General features: G+C 38.6%; 1 protein-coding gene across 1 annotated transcript in view; it reads right to left on the reverse strand.

Moving 5' to 3' along the window:
* Positions 1 to 22224, reverse strand: part of LOC133993908 (rho GTPase-activating protein 26-like) — a 99928-nt gene that overhangs the window by 71580 nt on the left and 6124 nt on the right. The gene's annotated exons all lie outside the window — the stretch shown is intronic.

Genomic DNA, 22224 nt, shown 5'->3' on the forward strand with positions numbered 1-22224 from the left:
TGTTATTGACCGTATAATTGACTCTAACAGATGGATATGACCTGTGTAGCTCTGAAAGTAAGAGAGAGAAACACTGTTCATCTTTAAGGTTTTCACTTTCTCCCTCCTCTTGTCCCTGGCCACATAGCTGTCGTATCCTAGCAACAGGCACAAAGAAGCCAGGCCACCACAAGAAGCAGGAAGTTCTGTTTCTCTTTCTCAGTTTTTTAGTATCTCATATTTCTTCCTCTTTCTGTTTCTTTCATCTTCTTTTCCATCGTTGTCTTCAGTCTTTTACTCTCACAGTTTCAATATGTTAAAGTTGTTTCTTTTTAGTCTCTTTCACTTTTAAGCTCTGTCACACTATCCCCACCCCACCCGCCTCTCTCTCCCTCACTTATTCACTATAACCCCCCTTCAACCTCTCTCTCTCTCTCTCTTTCTCTCTCTCCCGCTCTCATTTTGGCACTGCCACGCCTGCTGCTGACACAGCGAACACAGACAACCGGGGAGGTTTTCCTCTTTCTCTTTTTTAAAAAGAGCGTCTGTGGGGTGAAATCATCCTGTGGACCGCCGGCTGCCGCTGGAAAAATCCACTGCAGGAATGTGGGACAACCTGACTTTGGCTTCCAAGCGAACAACACTGAGCCAGAATTGCCCTGCTCAGACTAAAAATTACCTTGTAATTTTAAGGAAAACACCAAGTTTTCAGCCAGCTTTATAACATTCTTGTCAAGTGAGGAGAACACAGACACCACAACCATCCAAGTGTCACCGGTATCATGTGCTGTTGAGCTGTATTCATGATTTTAAAGGGTCTGCAACAAGCATTATAAAAAGACTGAGAATTTATAAATCAAATACCAACTGAATTTGCTGATAAAGGATTATGTTTGGAACTGTTTCAGGTGAGCAAACACATATTCTTCCATTGTGTTGCTGCACAACGTCATGACTTGTCACTTTATGTTTCTTGTGTAAACTTCTCATGAAACAATCAGAAAATAATGTGATTAGTCTCTAAACTTGAAAATGACTTCCACAATTCATCACCAGCAATGTTGATCTTGACACTTAATGACTTTCACTGAATTTTCAAATGTGAGGATTTGCTGCTTTTTCTCCATTTCTGAACAGTCAATATCATACAGCCGGGGTTTGCACTGCAACTGTGCACTTGGAACTTGTGATGGCCATTTTTCAAAATTTTCTGACAATTTATAAATGTAATATTAATTTGAAACAATAATCAAGAGATTAATCAATATGAAAGTGATAATTAATTGCAGCAGTAATGCTAACAGCTTTTCAGTTTTGATTAATCTATCATTTTCCCAATTTGGTGGTTTAACTACAGGTGGACACACAGACCTGAGGTCCAATACCTCAGTCATACCCCCTACAGACCCCTACCACGAGCCATTCACTTTAAATGTATTTTTTAATACACATTTAACCACAGAAGGCAATGAAAAAGGAAATTAGGTAATATTAAAGCTATAATTTAGTACTTAGATTTGACATTGGTTCAAAACATGTTTCCACATTTTAAAACAGGGACTGAAACTACTGCATACAGATGGTAGTTTTCAAGCACATTAAGTAATATATATGATTTTTGTACACCGGATCAAAGCAAAGTGTCTAGTTCATGTTTTTTTCAGTTTAAGCTTAATTTTTGTGAATAGCTTCATTCTCCTAAACAATCAAACACTTGAAAAATTGATAACAAATAGGCCATTGTTTATATGAATTGATTAAGAGCATTTGGTTTTATATTTACAAGGACAATGTTGTGAGAACCTTTGTGTGCTTGCCAGCAGAAACTCTGTGGACCATATTAATCTGTTTTGATTAATCTGTCATTTTCCCAATTAACAGTCCTCAACCAAAATATACTAAGTTCAGTCACGGATGAGTAAAGAATCCAGAAAATATTCACCTGGAGATAAATAAAAGCTTTTTTTAATGAAATGGCTCAAAATGATTAATTGAAAAGTTGGTAATGAAGTAAATTCATCAATTAATCATTGCAGCTCTCGTTCAAAGCTTATTTACATACCATATTTTTCATAACATTTTATAGTCTCTTACAGAAAGCCTTCACACTTGAATATAAGTTTAAGAAATCTAGTATTTCTCAGGGACTCACACTTTTGAGTTGTCATTAGTCACCAACAGTCCCTCAGTGTACTGTATAATTGGGCGCTCTTGTCACAGCACAGATAAACTGACTGGAGCTGAAACCATAAGTTGATTAGTCAGTCGAAAAAGACTTAATCAGCAGCTATTTTGATAATCATTTAATCATTTAAGTTAAAATGACAAACATTACCAAACAAGTTACAGCTTCTTAATTATAAGAATTTGGTGCTTTTCTTTGTCTTTTGTGAAAATTAACTCAGTATCTTTGAGTTTTGAACTGTTGGTTGGACCAAATAAGAAAACTAAAGACACACACTTGTGCTTCAGGGAACTGTGAAGGGAATCTTTCACTACGTCCTGACATTATATAGACCAAATGATTAATCAAATAATTGAGAAAATGAATGTAAGATTAATGCCTTATAAAAGTAATCATGAGTTGCAATCCTAAGCCTGACCATTGATCCTCCTCATTTAATAGCATTCCCTGATATGACAACCATGATTTAACTCGCCCAAGCATCCTCCTTTACACAGGAAATGTAAGAGAATATATGACCTTCCCCTTAAACAGAGTTGACAGGGAGTGCGGAGGCCACGGGATGATTGGAACAAACCAACTTACATACACAGACACGTAAACAAAACACACACAGAGTGTAACAGAAACACAAGCTGTTTGAAGAGAAAAAAAAACAAGCCTCTTAAAGACAAGGTAAGAGACATAGAGAAACACATAGAACCAGTAGATGACAGAGTAGTTTTCCTTCTGTTTGTGGCTTGTCGGAACTGCCTGGGAGACTCTGTTGTCCCACTTGAGGTCATCGCTGGTACCAGACAAACTAAATGCCATTCCAACACAAACAGTGGAAAAAGAACATTCAGTCTTTATCATTATGTCAAGAGGTTGTGAATAAATCATATTAAAGCAACAATGCTGAGGCCACTCCGTTCACACATTTTCCCATCAGGGTTGCCAAAAACCATTCTCTTCCTAAAGCAGTGTTCTTAAATAATGAACCAAAACTATTAAAATACTCCACTCTGATTTATAGTTAAACTATTCATGTTAAGACTCTTACTACAAAAAAGACATTTATCATCCCTTGGACAATGCAGCATCCAAGCAGCAGTTGTCTGTATCTGATGTAAGTTCAGTTCCTCTGATATGTGATCCTGGCTAGCCCTACGGCGCACATGATAGATCAGACCAGCACTCCAGGAGTGGTGATAGGAGGCAGAGAAAGGAGAGAGAGGGTGGAAACCACACTAACCAGATTAATGCCAGGCTCCAAATAGCCTCTGTCCACTTCCTCCTCTACGCCCGACACAAACCTGACCTCTGTTCCAGACAACACACACGAAACATACAACAAAACAACTGGGAGCTACACAACTCACTTATGCTAAAGGCATGGTTTACTGTTGGTTACTTTAAAGCTGAGAAATTGGTAAGTGAGTGTTGCACTAACTGTCTCATGTTTGACAGCTTGAGCAGTCTCCCTGCGTCCCTATTGTTCACTGTAATACTGTACACTAAGACTGAGGCTAACACTGTATTTTGAGTATGTGGTGTATTCACATTAGGAACAATTACAAATAAAGTGCACTTAAAAATGCCAGCATACAAGCTAAATGACCAGTGACAGTTTGTTATATTCCTTGTGAAAACACTTTGTTAATTGTGAATTTACTTGGCCATAATGTTGCAAATTCAATGTATCATTGTGTGGGTTTTTCCACAAGATAGGAAAGCTGTTTAAAGTCAGGTGATGAGTGTTAAGGACATCTTTATGATATTACTTCAGAAGTTTACCAACATCGTTTCATCTCAACAATTTACTAATTTAGTGTCTGACACTACATTAAGTCTGATTGTGAACAACCACACAATCTGACCTTTGTTGTCATGAACGTTTTTTAGAAATGCCTCAAAAACCATTAAAATCAGACTACTTCCTAAGATGTTGTTATGTATTTGATGCATAATTGACAATTCCTACATAAGTGGACTTTATTACAACTATTACAGCTGTAATAGCTATATATATATATTCTGAATCTGGCATGCCAGTGTTGAGCATTACATGGTTAATGGAGTTTCCCTGAGATGCCAGCTCAACAGCGTGGCAACTTGCCTTCTATGGATGCCAGCCTCACTTACAACTGAATACTTGGATAATATGCCAGTAAATTAGCTGCCAATGTACAGTCTGAGTGCCAGTGCTGACTGTATTGAAGATATTTGTGCAAGTGCCAATTTTCCCTGTCTAATACGACACAGGACAGCAACCCTAAGCGTCACGTACATTCAACCAGGAAACAAATCAGCAGTCTCTAACAGGATTGGCTGAAATCCTCCTTGACCTCATTCCATCCAGTCTTTTGAGACAGGCACAGGAAAAGATATAAAAAGAAGCCAGAAAGGAGTGAAAATCATTAATGAGAGAAAGACTGGCAGCAAAGGTTATCCCCTCTGAGTCATATAAGAATGGCAGAAAAAAAAAAGAGAGGAATTTGTATTTTGGTTGTTCGTCCGATATAACCGCTGTGGCAGGTTAATAACTAGACATACTGTTCTACTTTTTTTCCTTCTTTTAAATACCAAAATATAATGGCTTGTGAAATAATGAAAACTGGCAGTGAACTGAGGAATTTACAATGTGGCCAGTGATCATTACACTTAGTTTGCCGATGGGTTGGAACAAAAAGAAGATATTATAAATCTAAGAACCAACATTCATAAAGTGTAGCGTCAAAGTTCATTCTTGACCTGGGAAATATTTACATACAAAATTATCTTTACTCAAGGTCTACTTTTAACTTGTCAATAATGCTCACGTCTTAGGTCATATGATGACAACATAGCTGTTTCCATGACAACTGAGCTCCATTCACTGAGGAAGACTGTGAGTTGTGGTCAAAAGCCACACATAGAAGTAATACATGGACCTCAAGTATTCAGACACGTGTCAACAACATTCATGCCTGTAGCACCTTCAACATGGCAAACAGCACTCAATTTTTTTCCCAGGCTTACAATGGCTGCCCTGCCTACTTTCTTTGTCTCTGGGAAGTTTGAAACAGGAAGTGCCAAACAAGAACAGGAAGAGGAAGTAGGTTCTACATCCAGACTGTTTTACAGCCAGAATAACTGAATCCAAACGCAAACAGAGGGAAGGGGGACATTTCGTTAATTTATAGCACAGGAAAAATCCCATGTACTGCGCTGTCAAGGAGTTCAGTTAGTAGAATCATTAAACACTTGATACTGAATGGATTTGCACTCAGTTTCACACGTTGGCCATTGCTCCACTTCTAAATAATAAATCCTATCTGATCTCACCAAAAGACATAACTGATGGGTTACTTTAGGTCATTTCTATCAGGTAAAATTCACAATTTAATTAAGCATTTAATATGCTGTCTTTTTTTAATCATTATTTCATGTTAAATGATAACAGTTCTTTTGTCTGACCAACAGTCAAAAACCCCAAAGGTATTAATTTTATATAACAAATTATTTCTCTCACTCACAGGTATCGTGTTTGGTGCTGAACATGAGCTCATCGGACAAAACATAAAAAATGATGCCATCTACTATTAGATTTCCTTCAGTGAAACAATCATAAAAAACTCAAACCCACCAGTCATTTATTAATAGCTGCAAAAAAAAAAAAAAAAACGCAAAGCCTGGATCTGCTGTAACATACTACTGAAATATGAGCTTTGACATATAACCTTTGGTTAGAAAAAAAAGGAAACAGTGTGATCCCATTTCATTTTTCTGAGTCACTGAACACATACACGTAGTCTGCATGGCCACCGCATGGCAACCTTTAACTTGGCCAAAGACCAGTTAGCTGCTGAATAGATACAGAGAAGTCATCTCATTGTGTTTCCAGTGCCATCTGACATTCGCCAGCCCGCCTAGCAACCCTGCCCCCCGACCCCCCCTCCCCACACCTCACTGCCTTTTAGCATATGTGCTGTGGCAGCAGAGAATTTGCTGGAGGTATCAGACAATATTCAAAGAAATCCAACTTCAAACAGAATCTGGGAGAAGGAATAAGAAACTGCACTTTGATCTTTCTCTGGACGTGGCGTCTAGGCTTCTTGCCTCTGAACATAAACCTCATAAACCTCTCTCCCACTCTGGCTCGCTCTCCCTCTCCAGAGGCAGAGAAATATGCATTCAAATTAATATTCTTTTGGCTCCATGAATGAGCTTTGCAGTCATTACCACCAACACCCAACCCCCATTCTCACTAGCACTGAAACCTCAACCTTTTGCGGGCCAACCCCATGCCGACCAAGCACCTCTTAGCTGTAATCTTCCTTTCTTCTTCTCTGCCGCTCTCTTCTTCCCACATTAATCCGTTGCTGTTCACTTCTTTCCTGCCGTAATGTTACCAGGTTATCAGGGCAATCCTATTAATTCATGGAGCTAAAAGTGTTACATTTAACCCTTTGAGCACGGATTCTCTATCATGTAAACTCACATCTGTACTTGAGAAAGAAAATCCAGGTTGTCAAAGTTATTTGTTAAATGTGCTGAATTGTATGTAACCATAGCTACAAGGCAAACACTTGTGTGTATCGTGTTCATGCTGCTGTGCGTACACATGCATGTGTGAGCAAGCTGTCTCAGACACCTGCTACAGCCTCGGGCAAGCTGCTATGAGGTTAAGAAAGGCAGAGAGCCAAGTCACAACATGGTCGAGTGATGTTTCACTTACCGTGGTGTTTGATGTTGTTTCTGTGGTAATAATGTTTTTGTAATGGTAGAAAATAAGCAATTTTGTGTAAGTAAACATGTATTATATGAGAACAGAACTAAACACTTGTAAATGTAGTATGAATTACATGAGTTTTCCCTACCTGCATAACAAAAGTCTCACCTACATCTACAGAAAATCTGAGCCATCACAGGATTTAAGTGTGAAGGTGGAGATGGATCTGGGCTGATCAGAAAGAAGACAAAAGGTCTGGGGGGGTAAGCAGAGATGGTATTTTGATGATCTCACATTTCTACTTGATAAAACTCAGGTTCCTTCATGTGGGGATCATCCGCTATGACCCCTGAGTTGATTGGTTTTCATTGTTCTTCACTTTTGAAATGAATGCGATAATATATTCTTTGCTTTTTATACCTTCTTGGTGTGTCTCTGTCTGTCATTCTGTGGCACCATCTCTTTGCCAACACACAATACATCAGAATTATAAAGAGTGCCAGACCAGTGAACTGAATGCTGCTCTGAAACTGATTAAAAGAAGGGATAACAAGTGCTACATTTATTATTATTATTATTATTATTGTTATTTTGAGCAGGAATATTGTAACTGAATGAGTCTTGCAACAACAAATGTTTCCTTCACACTACTATATGTGGTCATACACAGGAATGACCAGATACACAACCACAGGCTCTGTTTTGGTACTCTGCCTGACCCGGAATGGCCAGGTGTTAAATATGTTGCTTGAGGGCCCTGCGACAGATCGGTGCAGAGTCTCTGTTTTGTATACCATGACTGTATGTAAGTTTTTAAACTCTGCCAAGTTTAATTGAATCAAGTATATCTATAGTATAGTATATCTATAACCAAAAAAGCATTAATATGTCTGTAATTTGCATTTTTTTCTGGTTAAAATAACTCCCTCAATGTTGTTCACACAGTCATGACAACATGAAGTCTGCAAAGAATGCAAATTTGAAAACTTTTGACTTTCAAAGCACTGAAAATTGTCCATAAACATGGGTGTATAATCCTCAGGCATGTTTAGTCAACACACAAAAAAACACACATTTTCATCGAGAGAAATAGCAGCACCCATTGTTTAACTTCTTTTAGACTAATTTTAAAAAACATAAATCAATATACTGTATCTTTTGTAAAACTAGGACAGAAAAGCTGGAAAAACGTGTAAGATCAATACATAACACCGCACAACAATCTGGAAAGAATCTGATTGCTTGATTAGAGAAAATATAGAAACCAAAGTACAGAAGATAACAGCACTGAAGGAAATAAAAGCACTACTGATTAGCTTGTTTTATTTAACAACTGATTTATTACATAAAATACAAGCTTACAGCATTCCCCCCACCCCTCACCTTAATTCTTTCTCCCACTAGGAGTCTAAAAGCAGCCCTGAAGGCACCATCATACGCTTTATTAGCATCCAACTACACAAACACAAACACACACAATTACTGTGCAATGGCTATTAGAGTGTGCACAGATATCACAGATAAATAGAGTACATGTTTTGTGCTCTGACTGTGTTACAGTCCATTGTTAGTAGCCATTACCCCGTTTCTCCCTCTCTGCCCCCTCCTCACCCTAATTCTCCCTTTTTCTCTGTGCGTCTCTCCGTCTGTCAGATTGGATTACAACAGCTCGGGGCACGTGCATCCGAGTGGCTGATGCTCGGTGGCTTGTCAGTTTAAGTCTGTCCTCTGAGGCCAAAGTGACACAGAGAGAGACTGAGATCAGAGGAGCGCAAATCAAGATGAGGTTGGAGGTTTGAGCCAGAGCAAGACAACAAATGGGCATGGGGGAGGAACAAATTGGAAGTGTAACCCTGAAGACATGACAGCGAAGTATTATGTTACAAACTGCTCTCTCCTTTTTAGCTGCTTGAACGAAAGGTTCATGTCCTGTGAACGTTTTTCTCTTCTTTATGATAGGAAAAATGAAATCTAACATTTAAGGCGATCTATTGTCAGAAATGGAATATAATATTCATAAGTATGTTTTAATTAGTACATAATCACCTGGAAATAAGATTATATGGAAATATGGAAATAAGATTGTATTTTCGGTATCTTAGAATGAGCTGTTTATATCTACAGAGGCAGCGGGTCCTCTTCCGGAGCCCGCCATGTTGTACCACCATGTTTCTATAGTAGCCCAGACAAAAACCAAACACTGGCTCTAAAGAGGGCCTTTAGTGTTTTACGAGAGTTGTGTGGCCACTGTTGGTTCTCCTACACACTTGGAAGGAGAGAGTGGCATTTACATACAATTACATAATTTAAACAACTGATTAAATGATTTTCAAATGCTGCAGTTTGTTATAACATCAGTCCTTATTTATTTCATCTGTACAGGGAAATGGAATAGCAGTGAAGCTTTATATGTAGACAGTTCTGTGTTGATAAATCGTAAACCTTTTCCATCACTACTGCTTCCTGCAGACGTCCAAAAACAAATGGTGTTTTGAGTTGAAGATCTCACATCAAGAAATGTTGACCACAGGAGGATCATATGGTGATAAAAGAACATTTTCTGGCCCAGAATTGAAACACCAAAAACCACAATAATGTAAAACTAATTTGTCTCTCGGTGCACTGTAAGTCTCCCACAAAGTCAGTTTCCCATCCGCTGTCAACAGACCATCACATGTTGGACTGATTTCGAGCTAATTGGGAGTTATTTGAGTTTCTTTAAGTGGCTATTGATTAGCCTGTTCTAAACCAAACGGATAACATGTTATAATTGTAAATTGAATGTAATTCCCCATTTTGGCTTCTCTGTAAACCAACCTTCTGTCTTAGGCTGTCTAAAATCATTCCACAGATTGACGTTGAAGTCTTAAAATGAGATTTATTCTTTTTCGGCTTCCATTTAAAACACACCAAATTCCCTTTTTGCTTTCTTTAATGGTATTTTAATGTTATATTAGGTAATTGTAGCTATATAAGCTACTTATATAATATAAGCTACTAACACAAAGGAAATGCCCTTTATAGTTTTTTTGATTGCTGAGAAGTCATAATCGATAGGCTATAGGCTTATGTATCAATGTTAATTTTGTTAGCGGAAACTATGACTAAATATGTTACTGTACTAACAGCATGTTGGCAGAGCAGCATCAGCAGTTTGTGCTCCGTCTGTGTGTCTGCAGGGGTTCAGTTGCTGCATTGAGTGTAGGTCATCCAAATTTTGGAAGTGCTCAGAGCTCAATACACAACGACTGTAGTTACACACTTAAAATGGAGGAAAATGGACTCCAGGTCATGTATACGTGTATGTAGTGTGAGTGAAACGTGAGCTAGTACGTGCCCCAGGAAGCTGTATTGATTAAAATAGTAATGTATAATGTTACCATTTCTGATTCATGGTCGTTGTTATTTGAGCAAAACTTGGCTTGTTTAACCTTTACTATTAATATCGCATGAACTAGCTTATTAGACAGCAATTTTTTAAACCTTATGTGCGCTGTGTTCCCCTATGTAGATATAAAGACCTAATTTTAAGGTAATGAAAACACAACCATTCTCATTTTCAGGTGATTATGCACTACTGAAAACATACTTATGAATATCATTACATTTCTGACAAGAGATCCCCCTAAATCCTACAACACTGGTCCTTTAAATGAGATGTATCAAGGGCCTTTTTGGAGTCATGACAGCTTCCATTCATTTTAGTTTTTTACTGTTCGATTTATTTCTATTTATTTATTCAGAGCCTTGCTTGGCATGTGCCCTCATTTTCCTCTTCAAAAAGAAGCCACGATGAAACAATCCCGTTTGGAAAGATTGTGTCAGATTATATAAGGGTCTAAATTTAGAGTAGACAAGAATGTTCTCCGTGAAAACTCCTGACATAAGTATAATTTTATTTATTTTTGGATGAGTTAATGCTTTGCAATGACAATGAGAAACAGACAACTCAGTCTAGCATTTGTTTTGGCACAGGAGATGGTGAGAACACAATATCTAGAGTTTCACTGTGTCAAATTTAGGGAAAGGAAACTACCACTAACGTTTTAACACTACTAGTAGTAGTTGTCAGTTGAAAAAGATATAACCATTAATCATCCAATATAACTGCAAGACACAATGTTTTATGAGTGGAAGATGAGCAGAATATGTTCTCTGGGTTGTTAAGCATCTCTAAAAATAGTTATTCAATACATTCAAATGACAATAGTACATTGTAACAAGATCAATGTACTGATTTTTTTTTTCTATCTTCATGGCCTGCAAGTCATCCGATGGAAACAGCACAATTACTGCACCATTTATTCTTGATGATACTCACAGAAATGCTGCTTATTCAGCCCGATGAGCTATTATCATTCAGGCAAACAAAAAACTGGGCTCAGACTGAGCCAGCTCAGCAGACAGACTGAACTCAGCTATCTACACTAGTCAGCTTTCTTTGACCTCAATTTCAACTTGCAAGTCAGGAAAAGATCTTTACTGCTGCCCAAAGAGCAGTAATTTCTGAGCTCGATATATCTGACTGTAGAGAATAATTCAGAAATAGAGAGTAAATTGATATCATCAATCATCCAGAGGAAGAAATGTGTTTTTTACATGCAGGAAGTTTTTCCAGCTAACAATATTAGACTGGGGATATTAGACAAAAGCAGTTTAAGATGGACAGCCATGTCAGTTCTCCATAGTCCTAACAGCTGTTGGAGAGAGTAAAACAGATATTCAGTCACTTTGCTTTTATACACAATAACTGATAACCAAAGGCTTCATAGCATACAATTGTGGTAAACCAGACAATAAATGCAATGCCAGAAGCTGAATCCTTGATCTCTTGCTGGCCAGTAACAAGCTTTCCATAAATCTCCTCTTACACAAGTGATGGAACATTTTTCGGTAAGCCTGTGGAAGAAGTCCTCAGGACACATAAGGTACAATTTGACATGAAAAATGAGGTTTACTGTGCATTTGGTGTCATTTCTGTATCAAACAAATTCCATCCTGATAAAATATAATCAAGTCAAAGAGCTCGGCAAAAATGAGTGAAATGGTTAAAAACACAATTGGTCCCCACCCTTTGCCACCAGCATTACCACAAGTTACACCATAAACTGTCTGTTTGCTATAATATCCCACAGATATGGACATAAATCCCTCCCCCCAAACTCAATCCTTTACAACCTACACTACCCTAACAACCCCCCCTTAACTCTCTGGCATTAATCTTGGTTTGCCCTCCTGACCTCCTGCATTAATCTTGGCTTTCCCTACTGACTCTGCAGGACCAGGTGATCAAGACCAAAGTGACGACTGGAAAGATCTTAAATAAAACAAAACAAAAATCCCCACAAAATTCTGTAGAAGAAAACAAATAAATAAATAACTAGCACACACAGGGAGATCCCCCTTCCTCACCTCCAGACACCCAACCAAACAAATACTTTACTCCCGTCAATGACACCAGACGCATGAAAACAGATAGAGTAAAGCAAACACACACCTACCAGATTACCCCCACTAAGCCTGAGTTTTGACTGGCTTTACACCAGGAGACCCACCCCCACACTATCCCTACGTGTGTGTTGGTGTGTGTGTGTGTGTGTGTGTGTGTGTGTGTGTGTGTGTCTGTGCACTGTATACCCATCAAATGTGTGAGGGTATGATAAAGAGCAAGACAGAGAGGCAGAGAGCGGTAACGTGGGGGATTAAATATTCTTAGTAGGGGGGTTATTTTTGGAGCAGGCGGAACAAAACGGATGGAAGCTGTATGCAGACACGCACACTTTTAAATACACACACATGCACACACACATGCACACTCCCGCACTCTCCATGCCAGCGGGTTGTGGTTTGTTTGGGTTGGCTCCGGGCAGCAGTAGAGACGAGTCTTCCCCTCAGCCCACCCCTGCACGTGCTCCGTCTCTTACACTATTACACACAGATACAAAGTGAATAAAAATGACATGTTTCTGTCGTACTGTGAAAGCACGCCGCAGACCTAAACATCAATATTGGATGAAGTGGCACAGAGAGACAATGTATGAAATTATTTCATTACATACTATATAATAGGTTGTGACTGGAAGGCTGCCAGTGCAAATCCCTCAACCAGCTGGGAAAATCTAGGTGGTGAAAGTTGAGCAGTGGCACGCTTCCTTTCCCTAACAAACACGGCTGAAGAGCTCCAGATCTAGTGATGGAAAACACAGGAGTATGTGCTACTGAAGTAGATCAGTCAATTTAATGTTAATTAAAAAAGAGAGAATAGTGAAATCGGAAAAAGTAGAGATGATATTAAACTCGAGGTCTAGACAATTACACGATCAGATATTCTTTTTGAATGGAGAAAGCACTGTTATAGCATTGGTTCCTACAGAGAGTGCTGCATTATGGGATGTTTGTAGTATTATTGCTGCTAGGCTAGCAGGCAACTCCAAGTCAGTTTATTTTGACTCTGCTTGTCCAGTCTGTCAACCTAAAAGTGTTTCCTTAGTTTAGTTTATCCTGCAAGAGTTCCTGAAGGCTCTACAGGGTTGTCTTATATTCAGACAAATACGGTATGTGCTTTATGTGGTGGATGTGTTTCATATGCATATGTATGAGTGGTAAAAATGTATTTAAAGCTGCATTTACTTTTTAACTGTTTTTGCAACAAGGGATATAAGAATTCAGATTGACAGACACATTGCCCTAACCTATTATCACCTTATAATGTTCATATGTCAAACATATTAACAAATAATTGCCTATTTACACATCCAGCAAACACAGAGAAACACTGTTGTTCCTGCCATGACTTAGCGGCTTTTTAGCAGCTAGATGTTCCACTCAATGTCCACCAGCTGGTCGCTGACTTTATCTGTGTGTCTGCTGCGTCTGGAAACTGGATTGATGAGAGCAGTGAGAATGGACCACAACAGTAAATGTGAAGGCCATAAAACTAGAACATTAATATAAAAGAGGTTTAAAAACTCTGTAATGCTGGGGAAAAAAAGTAGAGCGACAATTCATGTTCACTGCAAGTGATCCTTTTTCAATCTTTACTGCCTTTCAAAATAGTCAATCTTTTTTGGTCTATTATACCGAATAGACACGTATTAACTGCAGCTCAATAATAAATGGGCTATGAAAAGGGAGTACTCAATGTTTGGTTTTTTTTAACTCAAGGACATTTGTACATACGTTTGCATCACCATAAGCAGCATTGAAACCTGAAACCTGACCCTTGAAACTTTGCCTTCTTCCATCGATTTTGGATGCATTTGTACTACTTCAAGCTTTATTCCTGCATTTGTGCTAAACATAGTGCATTAGGATAAGACCGCTGCCTCTAAACAGGACAGCCATACTGTCTCCTTCTCCATGAGGTTTTTTTCCCCACTTGCTCTCCTCTGTTGTTGCGTCCTGTCGCTCTGCCTCCAAGACTGCTGACTCTCCACTGGACAGGACAGCAATAGTTACATAAAAGGCCACACCTCCGCTCAGGTCACTGCATCAATTGTATTCAATAATTCAGTGAATATATCCCTTTTCGAGGCCGTTCTGCATTCATCTTGGAAGTACATTTTTCAATATGTGCGTCTCAGAATCAGAAGTGCTATCAACAGCTAACAATCTACCAGCTGTTACTAACATTCAAAAATCACATCATTAGTGTATTTGCTTCAGATGGATGGTATGTTTACTTCACCGCAGCAGGGGTTTGCTCATGTCTTATTGTTATAAAAATGACACAACCTCTGGCAAAAGGCATAATAAGGCCTGGCCAGGCAAGCAGTCATGCCTGCTGTGGTATGAAATGAAACAATGGGAGTGATGTGAAGAGCTAGAGCCTCCTGCATTTAATTTGCATTCTTTCACTCATCCTTCAAGTCAGGTTTCTCTGCAAGCACTAATTCTATTTTAATAACAAAAAAACAGTGTTATTTTAGACAAGCAGCAGGATGAGAAAGACTGGAGGAAAGCAGAAGGGTAACGGGCATTTCCATGTCAGATTGACAAAAGGAAATGAGGAGGGACAGCAGGATGAGAAAAAGAAGGTGAAGGAGGATGACTGTAATATGTTTATAATAAAATGTGTACGACCGCAGCTAAAAGGAAAGGGGAAGGGGAAAGCAAGAGGAAGAAGAGGAGAGGGGGAAAGTGGGATCATTGTTTTTGGAAGGTCAACTGTCTCTTTCAATGCCAGTCTGACTGAACACAATGAAAGCCTCAAAGACTTATTCACCATTCTTTCATGGAATGTTTAAAGTACCCTGATGGCAGATTAAGAATTGATAAAGAACCTTTTCAAGGTGAACAGCAGGATGTTGACATAACATTTTACATGTTAATCATTACCTGTTTTAACACTGAGCTTCATTTCCTTTATTAAAAACATTTTTGAGTGTAAGAAAGGAAGGCTGGTGAAGAAAATAGCACAGGAACAAGATAGCATGCTGGTAAAGAAGGTAACAAAGGGGGGGAATGATGTGATATCTGTGCCAGTAAGATATTGAGGATATAAAGTTGCTATTGAAGAGATTTCAAATGTAGCTAGAAGATGGATGTCTGAGTTCACTGTTCCCAGAAAAGAAGCTAAAAATGTACCTGAAGCTTTTTGAAGGATATGGTCATGCTTCATATTTCTACAACCCCAAATGAAATGTGAGAATTTTTACAGCATTTTTACATGGATACTTTCCCATTCAGAAACAAAATCACAATTGTACTTGATAGCCACAGAGAGGAAGGCTGTGCCAGAAGAGGCAGCAACAAGTTATCGTTTTGATTTGAGTCTTGAAATTTTGAAAACAATGAATGAGTTTATTGTACAGATGGTTTTTTAATTTTTTTATTTATCTTCCTTTATGCACACCAAACATGTCTTGACACAGAAAATAGTGTTCGATTCATGGTTCAGAAAAAAAGAGCTCAAAAATTAGCTTGAAAGGGAGAAATCCAACAAAGACAGACTTGTTTTAGGGTGTCTCACTAGTTCAACAGGCTCTAGGCACAAACCGCAATCCCAAAACTCATTGACATCATAATTAGCACATGATACATCATTTTTTCTTTCTCAGTTGTGTTTCTCTCTGAATTGTAGTGAGATAGAGGTATACAGTCTGGAAGGACTATTAATCGAAGTCAGAGATTCATACTTAAGTGCAGTACTTGAGTAAATGCACTATGTTACATTCCACCATTGACCTCAACATAGTCAAGGGGCTACAGAGCACCAAAACATATTTTCTCCTTCATGCTCATAAGGAAGTACAACATTCACATTGGCCTGGAAAGAGTCTTTAAACTAAGCTTGAAAGCAACTCGGGTTTTATTTTAAAGTCTGACTTGCTTCTTAAACACAACAAAGACACTCCTGTATGTGAGAAAGTTTCATCCATCCTGGATACAACAAGCTGTTTTCACCTTACAACCTCTGAACTAACAGTTCCCCGGAAAGAGGGAAGACACCAACACTGTGCCAGCTTCTGCTATGCAACGCTGGCTCCTCTCTCCTTTTGCTCTGATTCACTTTGGAGCTTTGATGTGGGAGAACAATTTTTTTTTTTTTTAACCAACAACATGCGTCAGTATATGTGTGTGTATGTGTACAAGTGTGAAACAGTATGCATGTGTGGGTGTATTTGTATATTTCAGCCATTATAACTTGTCAGGCTAAATGATCTACTTCTGTAAATGTTCCTGGTAACATTTCAAGATATTTCAAGATTAAAAATCTTGAAATCCTGCTCAATACAATACCTGCTACAAGTCTGGGCAGTAAATTCTACAGTGGCCTACGGTTTCTTTTCAGTGACTTAGAGCCACACCTTTTCTCTTGTGCTTCAAGTTCATTATCACACAGGTCTTGAATTTAGGACTGACAGCTCAACACTCCAGGCTAAGGAGCGTATGACAACTTTGACCTGAAGATTCTCATTTAAGAGGTGCAGAGGGTTATATAAATAGCCCTGTCTTCCTCTGTCATTTCTTTTTCCTCTGGCATAGAAAGAATCCTGCTTTTCATTCCCATGGTATTCAATAATTAACCTTTTGTCAGTTGCTTCCTGTTTGGATAATCTAGGCATTATTACATTGAAGCATATTTTCCTCCACCACCATCATAAAGCAAAGTCATTCAGGTCTTGTGACACTTTATGGATGCCTGCCACTGAAAACAAAGCTTATTCTTGCTAAACCAAAAAGAAGTGCTTATGATAGGCAAGATCTACAAAGACAACACTCACTGAATCACACTGATGTACTTGTATGTGTGTAACCTTTAGCTCTTCCTGTGGGAATAGCTGGCAGATAAATTAAAAACCACCATAAAACAGAAGGCGGAAGGGAAGAAAAGAGTAAGAGATGGGGATTCACCAGTGTAACAGAAAAGAATATGTCAGCATGTTATCTCTAATTGTCAGGTACATTTTCAAGCTGAAACACAAAGTTGACATTTCAGTTGAATCCATCAGACAGGCTGCTGACTGTTTTTCACACAAGAAGACTTGGGTGAGATGTCAGGTTCAATAATTCACCACCCTCCATCTGCTGTTAAAACAGTCCAATTAAACAATTTGTGTCCATAACCACCGGCAGTAAAATCATGTTCCTACACAGCTGTGAAAAGCACAGCTGTCTCTTTTATGACTGAATAGCAGTGATCAGGTAACTGTGTGCAGAAACTTAAAGAGCATTCCTAAGAGCTCACTTTCCTTCTTCTCTTCCTGCTGTATTCTCGTGCTTTGTGATCTTAAGAGTACAGTGCTGTGATCATATTAATGTGTAGAGAATCAAACTGAGCTTGTCCTTAAGTGTCAACACAGACTGTATGGGTTGTAGCTGCTGCAGTCGTGGGCCAATCACATGTTGCATTAAACTGAAGAATGAATGCAGGTATCGTTTGACTGAAGAAGTTTCAATACTATTTGCTTCTGGGTTATTTTGGTTTGAAATAACCAATAACCAGCCCTAATTGGATTACAAGTGACATTATCTCACCCTGATGGCAGACTGCTTCATTTGTTTGAGGAATACTAACCAGTTGGGACTGAGTTATGTTTATGAACACATCACTTGTGACTTGAGATAAACATTTCTTCAGCACATTAAAAAAGGCCCAAAGTACACACAGTCATGTGGAATAACGTCAGGATAAAGTTGCAAGTGACCTCAGGTAACGTGCGTTTTATTTCCTTACCATAACTCATCAACATAAGTTATTGTTCCTTTTCTCCTTCCTTCTTCTCTCTTTATTTAGACTAAATTCATAAGAGAATGCAAACAATCATCTGTTATAGTACATTTTTATCAATGTGTAAAACTTACTAATATGTTGAGACAAATCCAGCATTTCATTTTATTTAATTTTTCGAGGGACTCATTCCTGGCTTTTCTTTAACGAATGACAACCATGACTATAAGGCCTTAGATTCTACACCTGGACATTTTAAGATAATGACGCCGCGAAATGACATCACATTAGGTGGAGCAACACTACTTAATTAAAGCCAGTGCAAGAAAGGCATACAGTATCTCCTAGCAGCTCGCTTGATTACAAACATGATCTCAGCATTCAATTTATTTTGGCAGGAACATAGAGTTACTTCAAGCAGAACTAACTGTCTGCATGTTGGTAAAAGCAGTTCTGTATTAACTATGAGTTGATAATGATAAGCATTGCCTCAATGTTTTCCTTAAACAGAACTGTAACTATGTGGCCAAGCAGAAATACAGCATGAGTCACCTGCACATATGAAAATATATATATATATATATATATATATATACACACACACACACACACTCACACACACTGCAGCTGCCACTCACACTTCTGCAATTACAACTTACCATTAAGTTTCAGAGAGAGTCCTTTTGGATACATTACCTAAATGCTACGGAGTATCCAGGTCTAAATGAAGATATTGATTTTACTTGCTTCTTATAAATGTTTTGGATGGGAATTACATGTATTTATATGTTACTCTTATTTCCTTTTGTCACGGTATCTGTTGATTTTGATTTATGTTTTCCTTTCTGAGGGGAGGGCACCATGGTGTGATTTTTACCTTTGTAGTCATGTGATGTGGTCATATGACCTGATGATACTCTATAGGTGAGGCATAGGGCCTCAGCTGTAAATACTAAGCCCTGATGAAGACCTCTGCGTTATGTCGAAACATGTTGGCTTTTTAATATGCAGTAGCCAGTTACAATAAAGCCTTTTTAATTTATCCGTTCCTCGCTAATACCGTTTTTTGGAGTGCCTGGATATATATTTTTCTTGTCATAGACTGATCTCCCTTATCCAAGAGCACCCGATTACCGTGGATATATATCTACAACTAGAGCTACCAGCCACTTGTTCTTTATAGTAGTGTTCATGATTGAATCTCACTTCCTTCTTTACAGTTTCATGTTCTCGTAAATGTTGGTATAATGTCTTAATTGAGTGTGCATATGTATAACTAAGCCATGACAACCCCTGACACATTTTCAGTTCCCCTTTCTTTTCCTTCTACAAACCTGTTCAAACCTGTAAATCTAAACCTAATTTTTATTTAGACAATATGTATATTCCTCTCTCTAGTGAACTATCTGAAAGCTACCTGATGACATATAACTGTGTGAATATTAATATTTTATAAAGACTGCTACAACAATATTTGCAAAGAAAAAAAGACAAATGTCATCTTGCCACATTGGCGAGTACATTCATCTATGGGGCCTATAGCAGAGGTGGCATACCAGGAGAATAAGTCCCATATTGTCATGTGAGACAACACACACAAAAATAATACCACAGTGCATCGAGGGGTTGAGTCACTGCATTACTGCCAGGCAGTGTAACTAAATAAGTCCACAAGCTAAAATATTTACCAGCCTCAGTCCAGCTGGAGTGCAGGACCAAAACTCCACATCAAAGATTCAACTAATGAGATGAAGCAGCACACTGGCAGGAAACCTTACTTCTGTGGTGATTGTTATGAGCTCTAAGTTTTTAATCTGTACATAGTATATACACATGCCATTTCTTCAACAAATGTGTTTGCTTCCAAGTCCATTACAAATACTTTTGATGACCTGGTTAAAGACCCTAATGGATTTTTAATGAGGTTATTAATTATAGATGTACTAGCCAGCATGGATGTTCTTATGCAACCTGTTGATGAAGCATTACGAGCTTTCCCATATTCCTGCTGTAAATGAAGATGTTGAAAGCTAATGTGTGGAAAAAACGGATCTCAATCGCAACTTCCTGTTTTGCCCACTTGGGAGGATACACTGTACGTACACTGGAAGCTTCTAGGTATAGCTAAAAATCTATAAATGAATGCTGAAATTATTAATTCGCTGCTATTCTGTGTTTAAAATCATTGCTAACTGCGTATATTTTGGTTTTGGACTGTTGATCAGACACACGCAAGCAATTTTCACCTCCGCTTTGAGCTCTAAGAAATCATTTGGCAGCCTTTAAAGTGTCCTTCTCGTCAAAAAAAGAGTTACTGACAAGTTTGACACTTGAAGGCTGTTTTCACATTCACCTGCTGGAAGCGGAAGGTTTCTCAGAACTCACCTTAAAACGGAGTTTAAGGTGTTACAAGCATCATTTGTGACATCACAACTTTTGAAATCTACAGTGCAAATGTACATTGAGAATAGATCCTGAATGTTTCAATGAGGGAAAAGGAGTAGATATAATTTTAGAGTATTTTATGTTTTAAAACATGTCTGCAGGGGATTTTTTAAAGCATTATTACAAAAATGTTTGCACGAACAAATTAGTTACACAATAAAGTGGTTCTTAACTTTTTCATGACAAATATGTCATTTCGATCAAGTATGGTATTAAAAGCCAGTGACTGCATGCTCAAGTGTGTAAGAGACAGTCTGCCTGTTTTGTCTTGACAAAAGCGATGCAACAATAGCACTGAAGCTGAGCTGAGTCGTGCCCTAATTTCCTTCTCCTACACGCTACGTCATAGCTAGAGGAAGACCCCCAACCCCCACTGTGCTGTACTGCAGTGACAACGCGCACACACACACACACTCTCTGAGCACACACACACCTTAACATAAGCAAAAATGTACTTGCAATGGGAAACCCACATGTTGTATGATCTCTGTGCAAATCCAGAGTATTCATACTTGCAGAGAATATGCTATATTGCATAAAAACACACATGCACAGACCCTTCTTTCCTCTTTGTTCAGATGTGATGTATTCAGGGGAATGCCTTCAGACACCCTCCTCGCTTCTCTGCCCCCCCCCCAATTCTCGCTTCCATCCATCCTCTCAACAACCTAGATTGCTCTACTCCAAGCTCCTTCAGAGATGGATTTAAAAAAAAAAAAAATGTTTAAATAGAGCCTTGTTGGTTTTTAAATGCTATTGTGAAAGACAGCAACACCCCCACATACTCTTTCTCTCTTTCTTTTGCCCCTTGGCAAATACTCTTCTTTTGCTCGGGACCTTTCAAAAGAGGATCGACTCCCTCCATCAGCCATAATTGAGAATTAGTTATGGTGCAGTGTGCATTAGTGTGTGTGTGAGACCCTCATCTATCAGCGGAGTTGACAGCTGAGCCACTGAATGACTGTTATTACCCTCCGTGTGTTTCACCAACAGCACAGTGGGTGGCTGCAGAAAGACAGACAGAAGGTGAAGAAAGAAGAAGATTGAGGGAGAGACACGGATTGCAACAGTGCTTGGTCAGTTTCAGGGAATTCCCACTCCTCCTATACTGGGACTTTTCTACACATGCCCTCAGTTAGGGTAATGGTTTGCTTGGGAGGTTGCTAGGGGCAGTTAAAAGGTTCAATTTGAAGTCGGAGTAAACGCCTGAAAACTAGGCCATAATCAAGATGGCGCTAATGGGTGGAGGGCTGTTTTTAACCAGTCACAGGCCGCACGCAACACAGCACACATGCCTGAACAATGTGTGTGCTTTTAGGGTCAAGCTTTTGATATATATATATACACACTGTACTTAAAAAGGTATTTTTAGGACAACTAGCTTTTCAGATTTACTATGTTATTTTCATAGAGAAGTAGTTCCTAGAGATTTATCTTAGTTTCGGGTCGATTTTTTATAAAAGTTTAGGTATCAACTATTTCTCCAAATGGCCAAAGTCTATAGTCACTGTGTTATTTGGATAAATCTCGTTTGTCCGTCATGACCAGTATAGAGTGCAAAACTAGTCTTTGAAATTTTACTGTTCAATCTGTGCGTTTTTGTGCAAATTAAACCAGAAACAGACTTCTTCTTCAGGCAATAAGCTATCAATGAATCAAAACTATTTTTAAAAGAGTTTACTTTCAGTTTTCCTGCTTAAATAAACCCTTCTCAACTAAAAGATTAATTGGCTGATCATTGTAGCCATC

The sequence above is a fragment of the Scomber scombrus genome, chromosome 14 (assembly GCF_963691925.1).
Source record: "Scomber scombrus chromosome 14, fScoSco1.1, whole genome shotgun sequence".
NCBI classification, from domain to species: domain Eukaryota; kingdom Metazoa; phylum Chordata; class Actinopteri; order Scombriformes; family Scombridae; genus Scomber; species Scomber scombrus.